The following is a 21,116-nucleotide window of genomic DNA, read 5'->3' as shown; positions in this document are numbered from 1 at the left end:
GACGCACCAAACTTGGTTGAGTGGCTCACTCAGCCTTACTCTTCTGCACCCTCTTCATCCTCTCGATCTGCACCCTCTTCTTCACTCTCTGCTATGTGCACCCCCAAAGTCACTACCACCAACAACACCACCACCACCACATACCTTCCGCTTGAGTCACAGGAATTATTTTCCGATCCATATCAAGACATTTCTGATGCGCAGCCACTCTTGGTATTGGATCAGGAAGAGGAGGTAGCAACAACCACCACTCAGCAGTCTGACTACAGTACCCAGATAAGCCCAAGGAGGAGGTTGGTCCCCGGTGTTGCTGCCTACTCCGAGATCTCTACTTATAGCGGTGGGGAAGGTGACGTTGATGATGACGTGTCTAGTGATGTCACGTGGGTGCCCACAAGAGAGGAAGAGGAGGGGAGTTCAGAGGGAGATATGGACCAGCAGATAGGGAGGAGAAGCAGGAATAACTTACATTGCACAGGAGGGACAAAGCAGACTGCTAATGTATCAGGAGCAAGTCATCGACCATGTACGGTCACATCTGGCGCTCCCAGGACATCGGCACATGGCTCCGCAGTGTGGGCTTTTTTTAACGTGTCCGCTACTGACAATATCATTGCCATCTGCAATCTTTGCAGTCAACGCATTAGTCGCGGTAAGCCCAACACTTACCTAGGGATGACCGCCTTAAGAAGGCACATGAGCAGCCATCGCCGAGCCCAGTGGGAGCAACGGAACACACAAAGCCACACTCCAGGCTCTCACCGTCCAGCCTCGTCTTCTACTTCTCCTTCTCCTCTCTCCTCACAATTGTCCTCCACTCCACCTTCCATCACGCCAAGCTCACGTTTTTCTGCAAAAAGGCAGGCTTCCGTGGGCCTAATCTTCGAGAGTAAAATAAATGATGACGCCGGATAACCCTCTTGCCCAACGGTTGACGGCTGGCTTGTCAGAACTCATAGCCCGCCAACTACTGCCATATAAACTGGTGGACTCGGAGGCCTTTCGAAAATTTGTGGCCATTGGAACACCACAATGGAAGGTCCCAGGAAGGAAGTATTTCTCAGAGAAGGGCATCCCAGAGCTATATGGCCATGTTCAGCGGCAAGTGAATGTATCCCTGGCACACAGTGTCGGTGCCAAGATACATCTGACCACAGACACGTAGTCTAGCAAACACGGGCAGGGAAGGTATATCACTTTTACTGCCCACTGGGTGAACCTTCTGAAGGCCGTCAAGCATGTAACCCATGGCACCCATGTAGATTTGGTTTTATCGCCACGGATTGCATGCAGACCTGGCTCTTCTTCTCCTCCTCCTCCTACTCCTACTCGTTCCTAGACGTTGCCATGCCGTGTTGCGTCTGTTATGCCTGGAAGCCAAGAGCCACACTGGCCCGGCACTCCTTTCAGCTTTGCGTTCACAGGCAGATCAGTGGCTAACACTGCTCAATTTGACAGTTGGTAAAGTGGTGTGTGACAACGGTGCCAATCTGCTTAGCGCATTGAAACAGGGCAAAATCACGCACGTGCCATGCATGGCACACGTCTTAAACTTGGTCCTGCAACGATTCGTTGTCAAATGCCCTGTGGTCCAGGACATCTTGCGGCAGGCAAGGAAAATCTCGGCCCATTTCAGAAGATCTTACACGGCCATGGCTCGCCTTGCTGACATTCAGCGGCGACACAATCTGCTGGTCAGATGTCTTATTTGCGATTGCCCGACGCGATGGAACTCAACCTTCTATATGCTTGATAGGCTGCTCCAGCAGAAACGTGCAGTTAACATCTACCTGTATGAACTCTGCGGCAGAACCGGTTCTGGGGAGCTGGGGTTTTTTTCACCGCGCTAGTGGCTGCTCATGCGCGACGCATGCAGACTTCTGCTCCCATTTAAGGAAATCACCAAACTGGTCAGTCGCAGCCATGGTGCCATCAGTGACATGGTACCTTATGCCTTCTTTATGGAGCGTGCATTGCGTCATGTCATTGATCAAGCTGTGGAGGAGCAGGAGCGGGGAAGTCGCAATGCTGGATGAATTCCCAGGGGGGGGCTACTCTATCTGAGACAAGTCAACAACAGGAGTCTGAAGAGGAGTCAGAGGAGGATGGTGCCGGGGCGGATGAGGAGGAGCAAGAAGAGCATGCTTTAAACCTTTCTGGGGTCCCTGTTGTGCGTGGATGGGGAGAGGAGAATGAAGAGGACGACATTATCCTGGATGATGAGCAGGAGCCAGGCCACCACACCGCTTCCACTTTAGTTCAAATGGGGGCCTTCATGCTCCAGTGTTTTAATAGGGACCACCGTATAAAAAGCATAAGGGTCAAGGACCAGTACTGGGTGGCAACGTACTTAGACCCCCGGTACAAACACAAAATGGCGGAAATGTTACCGCCCTCACAGAGGGCTGTCAGAATGGAGCACTTCCAGGCCTTGCTTCGAGAAATGCTGCATTCTGCTTTTGCGTAGGGCTGGCAGAGGAGCAATTCCCACTCCCAGAGAAGGAGTTGCGGGTACCAATCCAACAGCGCCTGCAAGAAGAGGCCGGTTTGAAGATGTGTTGGTGACTTCGGATATGAGGTCATTCTTTCAGCCGACCCATCGACAGGTGTCATCCAGATCCAGCATCAGTGAACGCCTAGGCCGTCAGGTGTCCGACTACATCGGGTTAACGGCCGATGTGGACGCTCTGAGGAGTGATGAACCCCTGGACTACTGGGTGGGCAGGCTTGACCTCTGGCCAGAGCTTGCCCAATTTGCAATCGAACTGTTGGCTTGCCTCTCATCCAGTGTCCTGTCCGAAAGGACGTTCAGCGCAGCAGGGGGGATCGTGACCGATAAGCGTACTCGACTAGCTCACGACAGTGTTAACTACCTCACATTTCTAAAAATGAATGAGGCATGGATCTCAGAGGAATTCAACACATGTGACCAGTAGACGATGTATATGTCTATAAACAATTTTTTGAATCGAGCACAGAGACCTTCTTTCTTCCTTTGGCTCACTTCCTTGTCCAAAAAAAGCACACCGTACTATATGCCCGTACCCTCCTCTTTGAAGAGGTTGAGCGGTGTCATATTTCTACTGGGGCTGCTTATTATGAGGGGCTCCCACCATCCCTGTGCTGTGCTGACATCCTCCTGGGGCTGTACCTCTGCTGTGCATATTATGAGGGGCTCCCACCACCCCTGTGCTGTGCTGACTTCCTCCTGGGGCTGTACCTCTGCTGTGCATATTTTGAGGTGCTCCCACCATCCCTGTGCTATGCTCATTATGAGGGGCTCCCACCATCCCTGTGCTGTGCTGACTTACTCTTGGGGCTGCTTATTATGAGGGGCTCCCACCATCCCTGTGCTATGCTGACATCCTCCTGGGGCTGCTTATTATGAGGGGCTTCCACCATCCCTGTGCTATGCTGACATCCTCCTTGGGCTGCTTATTATGAGGGGCTCCCACCATCCCTGTGCTATTCTGACTTCCTCCTGGGGCTGCTTACGGTGCAGGTGTCAGTGCTGTATATCACGGTGCTGATGTCAGTGCTCTCTGTCACGGTGCTGCTGTCAGTGCTGTATATCACGGTGCTGGTGTGAGTGCTTTATGTCACACTGCTAATGTCAGTGCTCTCTATCACGGTGCTGCTGTCAGTGCTCTCTATCACGGTGCTGCTGTCAGTGCTGTATATCACGGTTCTGGTGTGAGTGCTTTATGTCACGCTGCTGATGTCAGTGCTCTCTATAACGGTGCTGGTGTCAGATGACTATCACGGTGCAGGTGTCATTGCTGTATGTCACGCTGCTGGTGATCATCTCCTGCACCCTCTTCTTTGCTTACCCTGGTCCCTGACCTTCCCTCTCCTCCATTGCTTTCATGCGCTCCACAGTCCTGAATTGTCACAACAATTTCCCATATAGAAAAAAGAATGCTTGTAATTGTCGATCCCAGATTCACCTCATTCATGTGTTATGTAATTGGCCATGTGGTGGGACTATGTTTGCACAGCTATTAATTATTTAGGAAGTTCGCCTCCCATTGAAGTCAATGGGGCCCGCCGCGAAAGTTCCGGTTCGCGAACTATCGTCCGCGTTCGCGTAACGGCCCGTCGGAAGCTCGTCCATCACTAGTCAAGACTGACATCTGGACTGATACCCGCTCAGCCTCTCAGTGAGCCGCTGAGAGCATGAAATGGCCACCCTTCCCCCTCCACAGCTCAGCGCTCCAATGAGTGAGGGGGGAGAAGAGCAGAGAGCTGTCATCGAGGAGGGGCGGAGCACCATGTAGGCGCGCTCTGGGCGTCCTCTCTCCTCCCCACCCCCTGGAATCCCCGCGTAACAGCGCTCCCATCCCCGCCACGCCGTGTAAGCCGGGTATGCCGAGTGTAGAGCGGACCGGACAACCCCGCTAAGCCACGCTGAAGGACCCTGTGGATGAGAGCCTGCCACCGCTCGTACCACTCTCTCTGTCCTCACTCCACACCGCTTAGCTCGGAAGTGGGGCGAGCAGCTCAGGGACTGAAGGTGGTCATTCCCCTGACATTGCGACCGGACGCCATTCCGAGGGTTTAGGTGATGGGGGGTCGAGCATCCCGTGCACCCTGCACGCATCGAGGAGTGGAAACCCGGGCCTATCTTGTTGCAGGTCTGCTGCACCTACTTGCAAAACGTAGAACAACACACCGGACCTCCTCAGCCAGGAGAGAGACATCCACCTCTGGTAAGAGAGGGAGAGGACCCGACGCTCAAAGCTGCTAGTCCCTGGGCTGGGATGCTCCAATCAACAAAACGTGAGTTAATGTTGGGATGGAGGAGATTTGGTCTGTAAGAGGACTGGCAGAAGTGTGTGAGCTTCCTGAGCGGTGAACTGTATCGCATGTAGAGCTGCCTAGTAACTACAATAGCTGTTATAAAATAGACTCTTTCTTAAAGCAGGCTCAATGACTTTTGAAGCAAGATCACATAATAAGGAAAAGACTGAAAGCAGCGGTAGAATGGCGTCAAGAGAGTGCAAAACTCTCTTTCTTCCAAAGGACTTGTATGCATTATTAAGGCCACAATAACTCGCTGTCTATGTCTTTGGCTTGACACCCACTGTGAGGGACAGTATTTTGGAGAAGTAGCTGGATAAACTGAATAAGCCACTCTAACCCCACTATACTGCAGACGGTGACCCCAACCCTCCTATTTTAAGTCCTAAAAACTGTTAATTCGTTTGTGAAACCTAGAGTGGGGGGGCCTGCCTAGAGGAGCCACGGAAGGAAGCGTGCGAGTCAGGAGAGGGGGACTGTTACTGCCAAGTTAGAGGCCCTGTTGTACCACATAGACTTTGGATTGGAGGGACTCGGGCAGGGGGAAATCCAGGACCCCCGAGAGTCCGGCAGTGGGCTAGTGGAGGTTTGGAAGCAGAGAAAGAGAGTTTAACCTAGTACTTACTTCGTAAAAGTATACGGTTACCCCAAAGCTTGAATCCAGAGAAGGTGGACGCTAAGAGACTAAAGTGCTGGGGTCAGCATTTAGACCAATCAGGGGCCCGCAAATAGTCTCATATCAACACTGTTTTTCCAGTTTTATTCTGTAATAATTGGGGCCAGATTTTTTCCACCTCGAGTGCACTCTGAAGGCGGGCAGTAGATCCGAAAAAGAGATAGTAGGCACTGTGGTAACAGGCGGAGAAGTGTTGCTCTTAAGGAAGGAGGAAGACAAAGGACAATACTGTGACAAAAGATAAACGGAAAAAGACATTGTAGAACAACTGTCAAAACTTATAGGTTAAATATTTATCTGGTCTATACACATTTGAGTATTGTCCAAAGGGCCTGTGCAGTACACTGAAGTAAGGGGTCCTGGGGTCCTGGGGTGTCGGAGCGGGAAGAAGAGACGTGGGCAGTTAGAACTGGGCAGTAGCCGACCAGAGCACCGGAAGCTTCCTGGCTTTCCGCCTCCCCTGCTGTCTCTCCCCCAGCTGCTAGAGGACAGCACCAGGAGGGAGGGAGGGCCGGAGAAGCGAGAAGGGCCCTGTGGGTTAGTGGGTTGACTGAGGTGCGTGGTCCTGCCCACGTCCCCCTCACTGGTGGCCCGATATCCCTCGAGCCCCGCAGGTGGACTGAAGGGGAAGGAGAGTCTGGAGGGATGAAGTGAAAAGTTCTGGGTCCCCATCGGAAAGAGAGGAAAGTTGGGAGGGAGGAGGTAGGAGGAGATGGAGGGTGAGACGTGGGGGTGAGGAGTAGAAAAGAATTGGGTGGACCTAAAGGGAAGAATGAGAGGGAAAGCTAAAACAGATAAAAATGTGCCGCTGGCACCCAGCCCAGGGGGTATTCAGTGGTACATGGCATGTAACTCCAGTATAACAGAGGATGGCCCAAGCAGCCCCAAGTCAGGAACAACGCGGAGATCAGGTCTAAACAGGCAGAAGACATTAGAAGAAAGTAAAGGGGGAAAGGATACCGGAGCCAAGATGTGGGGCCTGAAGGAAGCAAGTAACCCTGACCACAGCAGCCTTAAAGCCCATCAGGAAAGGGAGGAGAGAAGAGCGGGAGAAGAGGACACTAGGGGGGCAGGCAATGCGCAACTCACATCCCATCGGGGGGAAGCCCCCCTAATATAGGAGATGCTGGCGGAGATGTTTGCTAAAATGGAGGAGTCCTTAAAAGTGGAAATAGCAGGAGTAAGGGCAGACATAGGCTTGGTCCTTGGGAGGGTGGAAGAGATAGAGGAAAGACTAGACAACCAGGATCTAAGGCTGGATGAGACAACCGAACAAATTTCTTCTATGCAGATAGTGACTAGAAACCTCCAGTATAAACTGAAGGCCCAAGAGAATCGGGGCAGGAGGAAGAATGTACGCATTAAAGGCCTCCCAGAGAAATATAGTAGTGGGAAACTGGGGAGCATAGTACAGCAGATATTTAATCCGTTACTGGAAAGAGAGCTTACTGAAACCCTTAAGATAGATAGAGTCCACAGGATCGCAAGGCGGACGGCAGTAAGGGAGGAGTCCCCTAGAGATGTGATAGTGAGGTTTCACTATATAGAAGAGAGAGGCTTAATAATGGAGAAATTGAGGACATCAGCAGGGGTGACCTTTGAGGGCGCAGAACTGCAGGTGTTTCCGGACCTAGCAATAGAAACGTTGATGAGAAGGAGACTATTAAAACCCCTCACACAACGGATGCTGGCATCAGGAGTATCCTATCAATGGGGTTTTCCAGCCTGCTTGAAAGGGAAAAAAGATGGACGCTCTGCAGTTCTGCAATTCCCTGAGGACTTGAAAGGGTTTTGTGAAAGGTTGGATATACCTCCCCCCCAGTTACCGGGTTGGGGGGAAGAAGATAAGGAAACTAGGCCCACACAAAGGAAGTTAAGATGGAGGAGAGGGAGAGGAGTGGAGCTTAGTGCAGAGGGGGACGCCCAAAGATAATGTAAACATAAGCCCGGAAAATATAAAAGACAGGGGAGTAGAGGAGTTCTAAAGTGAATAAAGATGCGGGGGGGAGGTGCGGGGGAACAGGGGAGGGGGGACGGAGGAGGTCCTCGGAGAGTCACCGGTGTGAGCCCCGGGGTAAATATGGGGAGGAGAGGACACCAACGAGATATGTGTCTAACTCATAAAAGCAACAAAGATGGGGGGGCTCCGACCAACCTTTTTAGGGGTATTGTTGCGGAGTGGGGGTGGGAAAGGGCTGGAGGGGTTGTGTTATGAAGAACATTTTTTTTGGGGGGGTTTTATCTCTCTCTCCCTTCCTCTCTATCCCAAAAGGTGTGTACCCCTGGGTCAGCCTACATGAAGCTCTGATCCTCGGTAAAAGAAATTGATGGTTGTAATTAATGTAATATCATACAATGTGAGGGGATTAAATACGAAGGAAAAAAGGTATAAAATAAATAAAGAACTCCAATTTCTGGGAGGGAGTGTAGTATGCCTCCAAGAGACATACATCACTAACGTATCAATGTCAAAATTGACATCATTTCAATTCCCACTTTGGTTTTACAGGGACACGCCATCAGCCCACTCAAGAGGAGTGGCCGCGGGGTTTGACAGATCAACCAGATTTGAAATAGAGGAGCATTTGGCTGACCTGGAAGGTAGGTATTTATTTTTAAAGGGCAAATTGTTTGATATGAAATGTACAATAGTGAACGTATATGCTCCCAATAGAAACCCGGATACATTTTTAAAGATGGTACTAAAGAAGCTGGAGGGATTTAGAGTAGGTAAACTGATTATAGCAGGGGATTTGAACTGGACCCTAAACCCCAAACTGGATAACTCGGGGGCTGTATCCAGGCGTCAGAGCGCAGATATAGAGCATTAAAGAAAACTTTGGCCAATGTGCAGTTACTTGATGCATGGAGAATCTGCCATTTAAAAGAGAGGGATTATACTCACTTCTCAGCACCCCATAATTCCTTTACAAGACTGGACTATATTTTGATAGAGCACCAACTAGTCACAAATCTTAAAAAAGCAGAAATAAAACCAATCACCCTATCAGATCATGCCCCAGTAGTAATACAGCTCGAGGTGCAGGGAGAAAGGGGAACAGGGAGAACATGGAAACTAAATGATTCACTAATACAGGATCAGGAAGTCATTGGCAAGATTGAACAGGAGTTTTTGTGCTTCTTCGAGTTAAATGACACACCAGATATTTCTAGAGCCACCCTGTGGGAAACACACAAGGCAGTAATAAGAGGGGTCCTGATCAGGATTGGAACTGGGAAAAAGAGGGAGAGGGAGAAACAAAAAGTCCAACTATATAGGGAGATCAATGAACTAGAGCAGAAAACTAGACCAATGGGAGTGTGTGAAAGACAGGAGTCAATGGAGAAAAAGAGAGAACTGGAAGAAACCCTAGAACAAGAAAGAGAGTCAGCATTCCACAAAATAAATAAAGAAAGATACCAATGGGGAAATAGGTCCGGTAAATGGATATCAAATAGAGTTAAAGAATATAAAAATAGGACCCACATTCCAATGATCAGGGATAGAGGGGTGAGATACAGTTCTCCACCCCAGAAATTGCAGAGAACTTTCACGCCTATTATAGTGAGCTGTATAATATAGGAGGGAAAGGGGGTGACAAGGGAAAAAGGAAAGGAGTAATAGAGGATTATCTGTGGGGCTTGGACTTCCCAAGAGGGGAGAAGGAGGAGATGGAGGCGTTAGAGGCCCCCATAACAATAGAGGAAGTGGAGAGAATAATTAAAAACACAGCCCTCGGGGGGAGTCCGGGACCCGACGGATACTCTATCTTGTATTACAAAAAATTTCAGAAGTATTTAGCACCGAAACTCTGCAAATATTTCAATGCAGTGGGAGTAGGGGAGACGTTTCGGGATGAGGCCATCTGTGCCCACATAGCACTGATACTGAAAGAAGGTAAGGGCCCAGCAGCTCTAGAGAGTTACCGCCCAATCTCTCTATTAAATACGGATATAAAGATTTTCGCGAAAATAATAGCGGACAGATTAAAAATTCTCCTCCCGAAATGGCTCCATCCAGATCAGGTAGGGATTGTGCAGGGGCGAGAGGGGAGAGATAATTCCCTGAAGTCCATAGTCCTGATCCAGGAAGTTATTAGGAGAGAGATCCCCACAGTACTGTTATCGGTAGATGCCGAAAAGGCCTTTGATAGAGTTGATTGGGAGTTTATATACGAGACGTTAAAATATATGGGACTGGGAGAGAAGATGATGAGATGGCTTAAATCTCTATACTTACACCCGACAGCTAGAATCAGAGTGAATGGATCCCTGTCTCGCCCCCTGGAATTGTTTAACGGGACGAGGCAGGGATGCCCCCTCTCGCCGATCCTGTTTGTGAATGAATGAATGAATGAAATACTTATATAGCGCACAATGCGAACTGAATCGCCTTGTGATCACCTTGGAACCTCTGTTGGTGGCAATTCGGAGGAACCAGGATGTCCGGGGTATCCGGGTGGGCGAGAGGGAATACAAAGTTTCTGCATTCGCAGATGATGTATTGCTGTATATAGTCAACCCAAGAACAACAATTCCATCCCTCCTTAAAGAGTTAGAGCAGTACGGGCGATTGTCCAACTTCAAAATAAATATGACCAAGTCGGAGATGTTAAACTTGAATCTAACAAAGGAAGAACAGACAGCATTGGCCACCCACCTCCCATTTAAATGGTGCAAAGGAGAACTGACCTACCTGGGTATAAAACTGACGGCACAAATGTCCAATCTATATGGTGCTAATTATCTACCCTTGCTGAATAAAATTAAAGACAATATAAATAAAATGAGATATAAAGCCCTCACATGGATGGGGAGGATAAATGCAATTAAAATATTTATACTGCCATTGGTAATTTATACGTTTCAAATGATCCCAGTTCCCTTACCCCCAAGTTATTTCAGAAAGTTAAAATCTATGATAGCGTCATTCATATGGGCACGTAAAAACCCGCGTATAGCCTACAACGTCTTAGTGAAGGAGAAAGATAGAGGAGGTGTAGCATTGCCAGACTTTAAAAAATATTACGAAGCGATAGTGATCTCAAGGGTAGCTGATTGGAGCCACAATAAGCAAGAGAAGAGTTGGGTAGAGTTGGAAGTTACACTAAGTAGCACGGAGTTAGTAAAGATGATATGGATACCTCCCTATTATAGGGATTTAGGGACTAGCACTAGCACTTTAACAAGACACACCTTAAAAATTTGGGATAAAATTAATAAGAGGCACAACTGGCACTATAATTCCCCTTTAATGTCACTTTTAGACACAAATTATTTTCTTCCAGTTAAAGAGGAGCGTTTATATTTTAGTAGGTGGGCAAAGAGAGAAGAAATAACACTAGTGGAAGTCATGAAAGGAAATAGGATAAGCACTTTTAGGGAAATTACACAAGAATGGGGGCAGAAGCCATTAGATAGATGGAGATACACGCAAATTGCACATTTTATTCAAAGGTTACCACAGCCGTTGAGAGGAAAGACACTACTTAGACCATTAGAGAAATTATTTAAAGAAGCACAATGTTTAGAGAAAAGGGTTTCTAAAATATACAAAATATTAAGGCAAGAGGCAGACTCAGAGTTTCCAGCTTATTTGGGAAAATGGGAGGGGGAAATTGGCTCATTAAGAAATGAAGAGCATAGGGGAAAAATAATTAAAATGACTCACTCACTTCCAAGGGATGTTCAAATGATTGAAATGTCTTTCAAATTATTAGCGAGGTGGTACTTGTCTCCTCAAAGAGTACAGAGGTTTGGAGAAGAAAATGGGTATCTTGCTGGAGGGAATGTAACGCACCAGGGTCCTTTAAGCATATATGGTGGGATTGTCCCAAAATAGTACCTTTCTGGGAGAAAATAAAAGAAATTATATTTTTAGTAACAGGGGAAAGGATTGGAAAATCCCCATGGAAATGTTTGTTCCACGTCACAGAGAAAGGGATTACACAATATAGAAGCACAATGATTCCAGATCTGTTGAACGCAGCTAAATCTCTGATTCCACGCCATTGGAAAACTGTGCAGGTTCCGACAATACCAGAGTGGGTGCAGAAAGTAGAATACATTAGGGTAATAGAGGAGTCTATACAGAAATTAGAGGAAACAGGGCAAAAATATCAAAGGAAATGGCAACAATGGAGAACATTCTTGAATAAGGAATATCTTGAAAGGTTGCAGGGTAATGGGGATGGAAAGGGAGAGGAATAGAGAAGGGGGAGGAGAGGGTGTTTTTTTTTCTTTTGGGGGGGGGGGGGGGTGGTTCGGTTAATGGTTGCGAAATGTAACTGTAAGTTGTGACATTAATTTATTTGTATAATCTGTATGTGCATTTGGTACATGTTATTTAAAATGGAAAAATAAAGAATATATAAAAAAAAAAGAAGAGCAGAGAGCTGTGACTGACAGTCTGCAGTTCTCTGCTCATGGAGCTCTGAAAAACAAGCGATCGACGATGTTCGATTACTCAGTTCTCAGTGTAGAAATGCCAGGGGACAGATGTAGTATAAGACTAAAGGTGCATCCACCTAGGTAAGTATTATTCAGGAAAACATTTTTTCCTTTACTTTCTCTTCTAAAGCGTTTGTTAGCCTAAAAAAATATGTATATTTATCCCGCTCCTTTAAAGCATGTTATACAGCACAGTGCTTGTGCTGTGTCATTTGGCCCCTTGTAACACCTAAAATAAATGAATAAAGGCATAAATGAGCGAGTTTGGGGTGGAGGAACTTGACTGGTCTGCACGAAGTCCTGATCTCAACCCGATAGAACAAGCCTGGAATGCATTAAAGTGGTAACTGTGAGCTTGACCTTCTCATCCAACATCAGTGCCTAAACTCATAAATGCACTTCTGGAAAAATGGTCAAACATTCCCATAGACACATACCTAAACCTTGTGGACAGCCTTCCTAGAATAGTTGAAGCTGTTATAGCTGAAAAGGGTAGGCCAACTTAATATTGAAAAAGAAAAAAAGAAAAGAACTGCGCAATCCCTAATATTTCTATTAGGATGTAAGCCACCCCACCTTAAAAAAAGTGTTTCTTATGACTTATGATTCAAAAAACAAATCTCATAACTAAATATGACATAAAACATTGCTTATAACTTGTGAAATAAACATATGTATTAACCCTCGTATGTTGTGAACCCAAAGGTGAGATATGCAATACTGGGTCAATATGTGCCAAAAAATTCAGAAAAGAAAACATGTGAGGTAACACCCAACAGGACTATAAAAATTGTAAAAAGTAAATCAACATAAGTGTGGCAATATTATAAAGTCCATTATGAGTCCAACTGAAAAACACCCCGTGTTCAAAGGAATCTGTCCAATCCAAAACCCTTTAATTAGCGTGAAGTAAGACCAGGTGCACCTCCACCAAACAAATAGCACTAGCCCCTTACCAGATGCCCCAGTAAGGAGCGCTTTATCACAGATCAGGTCAGAAGATAGGTCAATCTTGAGCCATCCGAGTGGAGCACTCTATCGTAAACCAGGTTAGGGGATACGCCAGTCATGAACCATCCAAAATAGGGAAAACGCTTTTTGGAGCAGGACTCAAATATGTTCCATTGGAGAATCAAAAAAGGTCCACCATAGGAAGGAAAAAATACTCCAAATAGTGTAAAATCATTTAATAAAACGCAAATGTAAAAAGAGAAATACACTTACAAACATAAAAGAACATAGGGCATATCATCAAATGGGCAAGCGTCGGCCGATCGCGAACTCCAATCGATATCCCTTCTGGTACCAGTTTAATTGAGGCAAATGAGCGTGTCACGCCACCCAACGCGTTTCGTGAAAAATTCACGTCGTCTGGGGTATGGGTGACACGCCATATTGCCTCCATTATATAATAAATGTCTAGCACAAGCCACCTCCTCCGTTACACAAGAGCCTACTCCACTTCCGGGATCATCCCGGAAGTGTGGCATGTGAGTTATAAATCACAACCTGTAAAGTATCAATCCAATCCTTGAACTGGATGATATGAATCAAGTGGACGTAAAAGAGGAAAACAATCATAAGTGTATATCCTAAAAATAAAACACACAAGGGCAGTGTCACTGTCGGCCAGCGGGCCACCTCCTCTCGTACCCACGGAGAAGGACCAAGCCTCGCTTTCACATCCAATGACGTACGGGGTCACAGGGCCAGAGCGGCGGAAGTGACGCATATCCGTGCAGTCACCCGCCCCTCTCTGGTCCGCGGCCAAACAGCGACGCCCCCTGTAGCGGCGTGACACCACGCCGTGCGTGCCAGGCGGATAGACAGCGCGCGCCACCCCCAACACGGAAGTACGTGCGCTCCATCCAATACCATGCCTCACTTACATTACAGAGATGTAGCGGCTGAGAACATCTATGCCAAATAGATCTTCCTTAAAAACACAAAAAAGGGAAAGGATAAAATCAAAAATGGGCATAAAATAAATTAAGAGAATCAGGGAGGAGGAGGGGACTTGTCCACACAAACAAAATATACAAGGATTACAATAACAAATGACAATTAAGAATCAAAATGAATAAAACATAAAAAGGCACTTTGTGATAAATGCCTGACTCACTATGTGGTTAAGCCCTTCCTGATATTGTGATAACAATGTTGACTAGAATGCAAAGCTCACCCACAGCTATAAAATAAGGGGGGCATCAACAACTGTAATACAAGTACCCCAATCCCCGTCAAACTACCTGGACACTCCAAACCCAGAGTTTTATTGGGGGCTATCTCATCCATTTATAAAAATCTATTGTGAGAAAAAAGATTTTTTTTGTAATGAAAAAAATCAGAGCTGCAAAGAAGGAAAACATCAAACGCTACACAAGAATAGATGAATCCACAGGAAACCAATCCCTACAGTACCCGATTGAAAACTAATGAACACATTCACGTATAAACCAAAAAGTTGGCAGGAACATCCCATTAAGCATTATTGATAAATGCATTAACGTCTGTATCCGTGTTCATACCATAAGGGGTGTAAGTTTTTAGCCTATGGATCCAAGACATTTCTAACCGTGAAATCTCTCTAACTAAAGCTCCACCCCTCCAATGGGGTTTGTACTTATCGATCCCCATGTACAAAGTATTGGACGGATCCCTACCATGTTTTTCGTCATAGTGCCTAGAAAGGGGATGTTTGTCAAAGCCCCGTTTAATGTTGGCGATATGCTCATTCAATCTGACCTTGAGGGCCCTCTTGGTTCTCCCCACGTACTGAAGCCCACAAGGACATTGGATGAGATAAACCACTGCTTCTGAGGAGCATGTGATGAACGGCTCTACTGTATATCTCCTCTGGGTACTAGTGGAGACAAATTCAAGGATCTTAGAATTTTTATTCATATTATAAGAGCACACTTGACAATTCCTACACCTATAGAACCCTTTGAGGTTCTGAAAGAAGCATCTGTCTTTTACAGGGGGATTTTGCACACTAGGGGCAATCTTACTGCCTAATGTGGAAACTCCTTTAAAAATCACCCTAGGGACTTCCGGTAGAATAGTTCCTAGAGTCTGGTCAGTGGTCAGAATATGCCAATGTCTGCGGATAAGCTGTTTGACCTTCTGATGTTGCATCGAGAAGGTGGTAACGAAGGGTAATGAAAGCTGATTCACATCATCCTTACTCTCCCTATCGGCCAGCAGGCTAGACCTGTCTCTATTCCGTGCATTGAAACAATGCCTCAGATAACAGATCTGCCGCATACCCTTTTTCCAGAAAACGCTGAGATAGTATTTTAGCTTGCTCATCAAACTCGATGATATCGGTACAGTTTCTCCTTAGGCGTAGATATTGTCCCAAAGGGACCGACCTTAACCAAGAGTCCAGATGGCAACTGCCCATAGGAATATAAGAATTCCTATCTGTGGATTTGAAGAAAGTAGAGGTAATGAAACTGTCACCGTTAGCCCTGATGTTTAGATCTAAAAAATTCACCCCTTCCTTGCTGGCTTCATAACTGAATTTGATGCCTCTCGTGTTGTTGTTTAACCCTTCCATAAAGTCATGGAGCTCCCGTTCATCGCCATGCCAAAGGAGGAGGACGTCATCAATATATCTTGCCCACAGCACTATCTCCGATCGTCTGGGAGAATCGATGACGTCCTCCTCCCATTTGGCCATGAATAGGTTAGCCAAACTAGGGGCATATTTGGCTCCCATGGCAAGCCCTTTGTCCTGACGATAAAACTGGTTATCGAACCAGAAGTAATTGTGCTTTGCTGCAAAATCTAAAAGGGCCAAAATAAAATCAATCTGGATCTGAGTTAAACCGGAGTCTCGCTCCAAATAAACTCTGGTGGCTTCAAAGCCCAGTTCGTGGGGAATGATAGTGTAAAGTGATGTGACATCAGCTGTCACAAGCCATAAACCTGGTGTTGGTTTGATGGTACTTAACATATTAAGGATTTGCTTGGTGTCCCTCACGTATGATGGAATTTTCTTCACAAGTGGCTGAAGAAAAAAATCTATATACCTGCCCACCCTGGACGTCACTGAGTCTATACCACTGACTATAGGGCGACCAGGGGGGCAGGTAATACTCTTATGCAACTTCGGGAGATAATAAATGACTGGGGTTCTAGGGGCCATAGGTATGAGGAAAGACTTTTCCTTATCCGTGAGGATCCCTCTACGAAAGCCCTCATCTACTATCCCTGTTAATTCCTTTTTGTATTTGACCACTGGGTCCTTGCTGAGCAGGGAATAAGTCTCCCTGTCATCGGTAATTCGATGCAACTCCTTGAGATAATCACTCCTATCAAGGATAGCAATACCACCCCCTTTATCTGCAGGTCTGATGACAAGGGACTTATTATTACAAAGGGAATCCAAACCCTTCTGTAGGTCGACCCGAAGTTTACATTTTTTTTTTTTTTTTTTCAGAGGAGTCTGACTTGGATGGTTGGCAAAAGTTTTTTAATGATTCAGGGCTTTGTTTATTACGATTTCTAGCTCAAAGAGAGAGCGAGAAATTAGCCCGCCTTGATGAAGAAATCAAACTAATCAAGGAATCGCTATTACCTCTGAGCACTACTGAAGAGTATAAGGAGTGTTCTAAGAACCTCCTTAAGACTCTTGAGAAGGAGGAGAAAGAGCAAAAGCTTAAGAAGAAAAAGAAGTTTATTAGGGACAAGGAGGATTACCAGTCTGGTATTGTTTTTTTATGGCAGAAGAAATTGGCCATGGAAAGGGAACAGATGGATACTCTTCCTCCCAATGTCCCCAACTATACTCAGAGGGGTCCTTCTGGCGTAGTCCCAAGGGACAATATAGTTCATTATCCCACAGAATGGGTACAGGGAGTTAGAGACACACCGAGTAACCAAGGTAATTCGGGTATAGTTCCACAGCAGCCATTAGGCGACACTTCCTTTTTGCCATCTCCAAGACCCCTGTGGGCAGCCCCGGGGAGGGGACCCATTAATGGGAGATACAAAAATAAAAACAGGAATAAGAATAATAAGGGTCCTTATCAGAGTGGTCATCAGAGACCTACCCCAATTCAAGGACCTGGTAACTATCCAGCATGGGGCTTCATCCAGGGGTTTGACCAAGAAAGATCGGTATACTCTAATAGGAGAAATCAACCTTGGGAAGTCCCGATCCAAAATCGTTTCTTCCCGCTGTCAGATTTTGAAGCCCCATACACAGGGAGTCAGATAGAGGATCATTTCCAGCAAGCCCCCTACCCGATTAGATCACGGGAGGTAGACCATAACGTAGGGTTTAGACCCTCCCAACCCAGTCATGACCCCAGCAATAATCGTAGGTGGGATTTTCCCAGGGACCACAGAGGCCTGAAAAGGCCTATAGAACTAAGAGGGGAGTCAGAGGGGGGAGGCGGATACAATCAGCTAAAACGAAAAAGGCCCTAGGTGAGGGCATTTTTAATCTCAGCACACAGGCACTTTCTGACCCTGAAAAACGGCTTTTGGATAAGGGTCTGAAATTTGCTCCACCAAGGTGTTTGAGCAAGTTTCAGACCTACATGGATGTGCATAAGTTTGTACGCAGATTAAACATCAAGCGGTACATGTTAGGTAATCCCATCCAGGAGAACAATAGGCCGAGATCGGTTTTTCACCATTCCGGCCTTGCCAATGCATCCCTTTTCAATCCCCCAGGGACACTAGCTCCTAGTATTAAGGTCTTCAGGGATCTGGTACTTAAGGATCTGGATGAGATGAAGGTAAAAAAATGTAAATTTCGGGGCGACCTACAGAAGGGTTTGGATTCCCTTTGTAATAATAAGTCCCTTGTCATCAGACCTGCAGATAAAGGGGGTGGTATTGCTATCCTTGATAGGAGTGATTATCTCAAGGAGTTGCATCGAATTACCGATGACAGGGAGACTTATTCCCTGCTCAAGCAGGGACCCAGTGGTCAAATACAAAAAGGAATTAACAGGGATAGTAGATGAGGGCTTTCGTAGAGGGATCCTCACGGATAAGGAAAAGTCTTTCCTCATACCTATGGCCCCTAGAACCCCAGTCATTTATTATCTCCCGAAGTTGCATAAGAGTATTACCTGCCCCCCTGGTCGCCCTATAGTCAGTGGTATAGACTCAGTGACGTCCAGGGTGGGCAGGTATATAGATTTTTTTCTTCAGCCACTTGTGAAGAAAATTCCATCATACGTGAGGGACACCAAGCAAATCCTTAATATGTTAAGTACCATCAAATCAACACCAGGTTTATGGCTTGTGACAGCTGATGTCACATCACTTTACACTATCATTCCCCACGAACTGGGCTTTGAAGCCGCCAGAGTTTATTTGAAGCGAGACTCCGGTTTAACTCAGATCCAGATTGAATTTATTTTGGCCCTTTTAGATTTTGCAGCAAAGCACAATTACTTCTGGTTTGATAACCAGTTTTATCGTCAGGACAAAGGGGTTGCCATGGGAGCCAAATATGCCCCTAGTTTGGCTAACCTATTCATGGCCAAATGGGAGGAGGACGTCATCGATTCTCCCAGACGATCGGAGATAGTGCTGTGGGCACGATATATTGATGACGTCCTCCTCCTTTGGGATGGCGATGAACGGGAGCTCCATGACTTTATGGAAGGGTTAAACAACAACACGAGAGGCATCAAATTCAGTTATGAAGCCAGCAAGGAAGGGGTGAATTTTTTAGATCTAAACATCAGGGCTAATGGTGACAGTTTCATTACCTCTACTTTCTTCAAATCCACAGATAGGAATTCTTATATTCCTATGGGCAGTTGCCATCTGGACTCTTGGTTAAGGTCGGTCCCTTTGGGACAATATCTACGCCTAAGGAGAAACTGTACCGATATCATCGAGTTTGATGAGCAAGCCAAAATACTATCTCAGCGTTTTCTGGAAAAAGGGTATGCGGCAGATCTGTTATCCGAGGCATGTTTCAATGCACGGAATAGAGACAGGTCTAGCCTGCTGGCCGATAGGGAGAGTAAGGATGATGTGAATCAGCTTTCATTACCCTTCGTTACCACCTTCTCGATGCAACATCAGAAGGTCAAACAGCTTATCCGCAGACATTGGCATATTCTGACCACTGACCAGACTCTAGGAACTATTCTACCGGAAGTCCCTAGGGTGATTTTTAAAGGAGTTTCCACATTAGGCAGTAAGATTGCCCCTAGTGTGCAAAATCCCCCTGTAAAAGACAGATGCTTCTTTCAGAACCTCAAAGGGTTCTATAGGTGTAGGAATTGTCAAGTGTGCTCTTATAATATGAATAAAAATTCTAAGATCCTTGAATTTGTCTCCACTAGTACCCAGAGGAGATATACAGTAGAGCCGTTCATCACATGCTCCTCAGAAGCAGTGGTTTATCTCATCCAATGTCCTTGTGGGCTTCAGTACGTGGGGAGAACCAAGAGGGCCCTCAAGGTCAGATTGAATGAGCATATCGCCAACATTAAACGGGGCTTTGACAAACATCCCCTTTCTAGGCACTATGACGAAAAACATGGTAGGGATCCGTCCAATACTTTGTACATGGGGATCGATAAGTACAAATCCCATTGGAGGGGTGGAGCTTTAGTTAGAGAGATTTCACGGTTGGAAATGTCTTGGATCCATAGGCTAAAAACTTACACCCCTTATGGTATGAACACGGATACAGACGTTAATGCATTTATCAATAATGCTTAATGGGATGTTCCTGACAACTTTTTGGTTTATACGTGAATGTGTTCATTAGTTTTCAATCGGGTACTGTAGGGATTGGTTTCCTGTGGATTCATCTATTCTTGTGTAGCGTTTGATGTTTTCCTTCTTTGCAGCTCTGATTTTTTTCATTACAAAAAAAATCTTTTTTCTCACAATAGATTTTTATAAATGGATGAGATAGCCCCCAATAAAACTCTGGGTTTGGAGTGTCCAGGTAGTTTGACGGGGATTGGGGTACTTGTATTACAGTTGTTGATGCCCCCCTTATTTTATAGCTGTGGGTGAGCTTTGCATTCTAGTCAACATTGTTATCACAATATCAGGAAGGGCTTAACCACATAGTGAGTCAGGCATTTATCACAAAGTGCCTTTTTATGTTTTATTCATTTTGATTCTTAATTGTCATTTGTTATTGTAATCCTTGTATATTTTGTTTGTGTGGACAAGTCCCCTCCTCCTCCCTGATTCTCTTAATTTATTTTATGCCCATTTTTGATTTTATCCTTTCCTTTTTTTGTGTTTTTAAGGAAGATCTATTTGGCATAGATGTTCTCAGCCGCTACATCTCTGTAATGTAAGTGAGGCATGGTATTGGATGGAGCGCACGTACTTCCGTGTTGGGGGTGGCGCGCGCTGTCTATCCGCCTGGCACGCATGGCGTGGTGTCACGCCGCTACAGGGGGTGTCGCTGTTTGGCCGCGGACCAGAGAGGGGCGGGTGACTGCACGGATATGCGTCACTTCCGCCGCTCTGGCCCTGTGACCCCGTACGTCATTGGATGTGAAAGCGAGGCTTGGTCCTTCTCCGTGGGTACGAGAGGAGGTGGCCCGCTGGCCGACAGTGACACTGCCCTTGTGTGTTTTATTTTTAGGATATACACTTATGATTGTTTTCCTCTTTTACGTCCACTTGATTCATATCATCCAGTTCAAGGATTGGATTGATACTTTACAGGTTGTGATTTATGTGAAATAAAAAGGTTATGGCGCTAAACCCTATCAGTGGTGAGATGAGTTAACTTATCATCAAAACCTAGTGTTTATTTTTTTTTTATTTTTTTTTTTTTTATATATAAAAAGAAAAAGAAAAAACTGTTGGTGATACCGTGCAGAGATATCCTAAAGCAATTTTATCCAAAGAAGATTGTGTGTGATTAATGTGGAGTCAACATTCATGTTCCATTATAATTAAAAATTAAAACCAAATTGGGTGTTAAATTATCCTATACGTATCAACCTACTAAAAACATGTAAACATTCATTTAAATGTGCAAAATGGTGGAAATAATGTTAGTATTCGACAATATGTTAGTTTAAAACAGATTGTGCAAACATGTGCAAAAAATGTGCAAAAAAAGCAACTAAAGGTCAGAACAACCAAGGATCAGAAATAATTCAACCAAAAAGTCGCATGAAGACGCAAAATGTGCAAATAGACAATAACTAAGGATCAAAACAACCAGGGG

The sequence above is a fragment of the Lithobates pipiens genome, unplaced genomic scaffold (assembly GCF_037356315.1).
Source record: "Lithobates pipiens isolate NorthernLeopardFrog02 unplaced genomic scaffold, aLitPip1_a1.2 Scaffold_25, whole genome shotgun sequence".
NCBI classification, from domain to species: domain Eukaryota; kingdom Metazoa; phylum Chordata; class Amphibia; order Anura; family Ranidae; genus Lithobates; species Lithobates pipiens.
Note: the sequence above shows the minus strand (reverse complement) of the source record.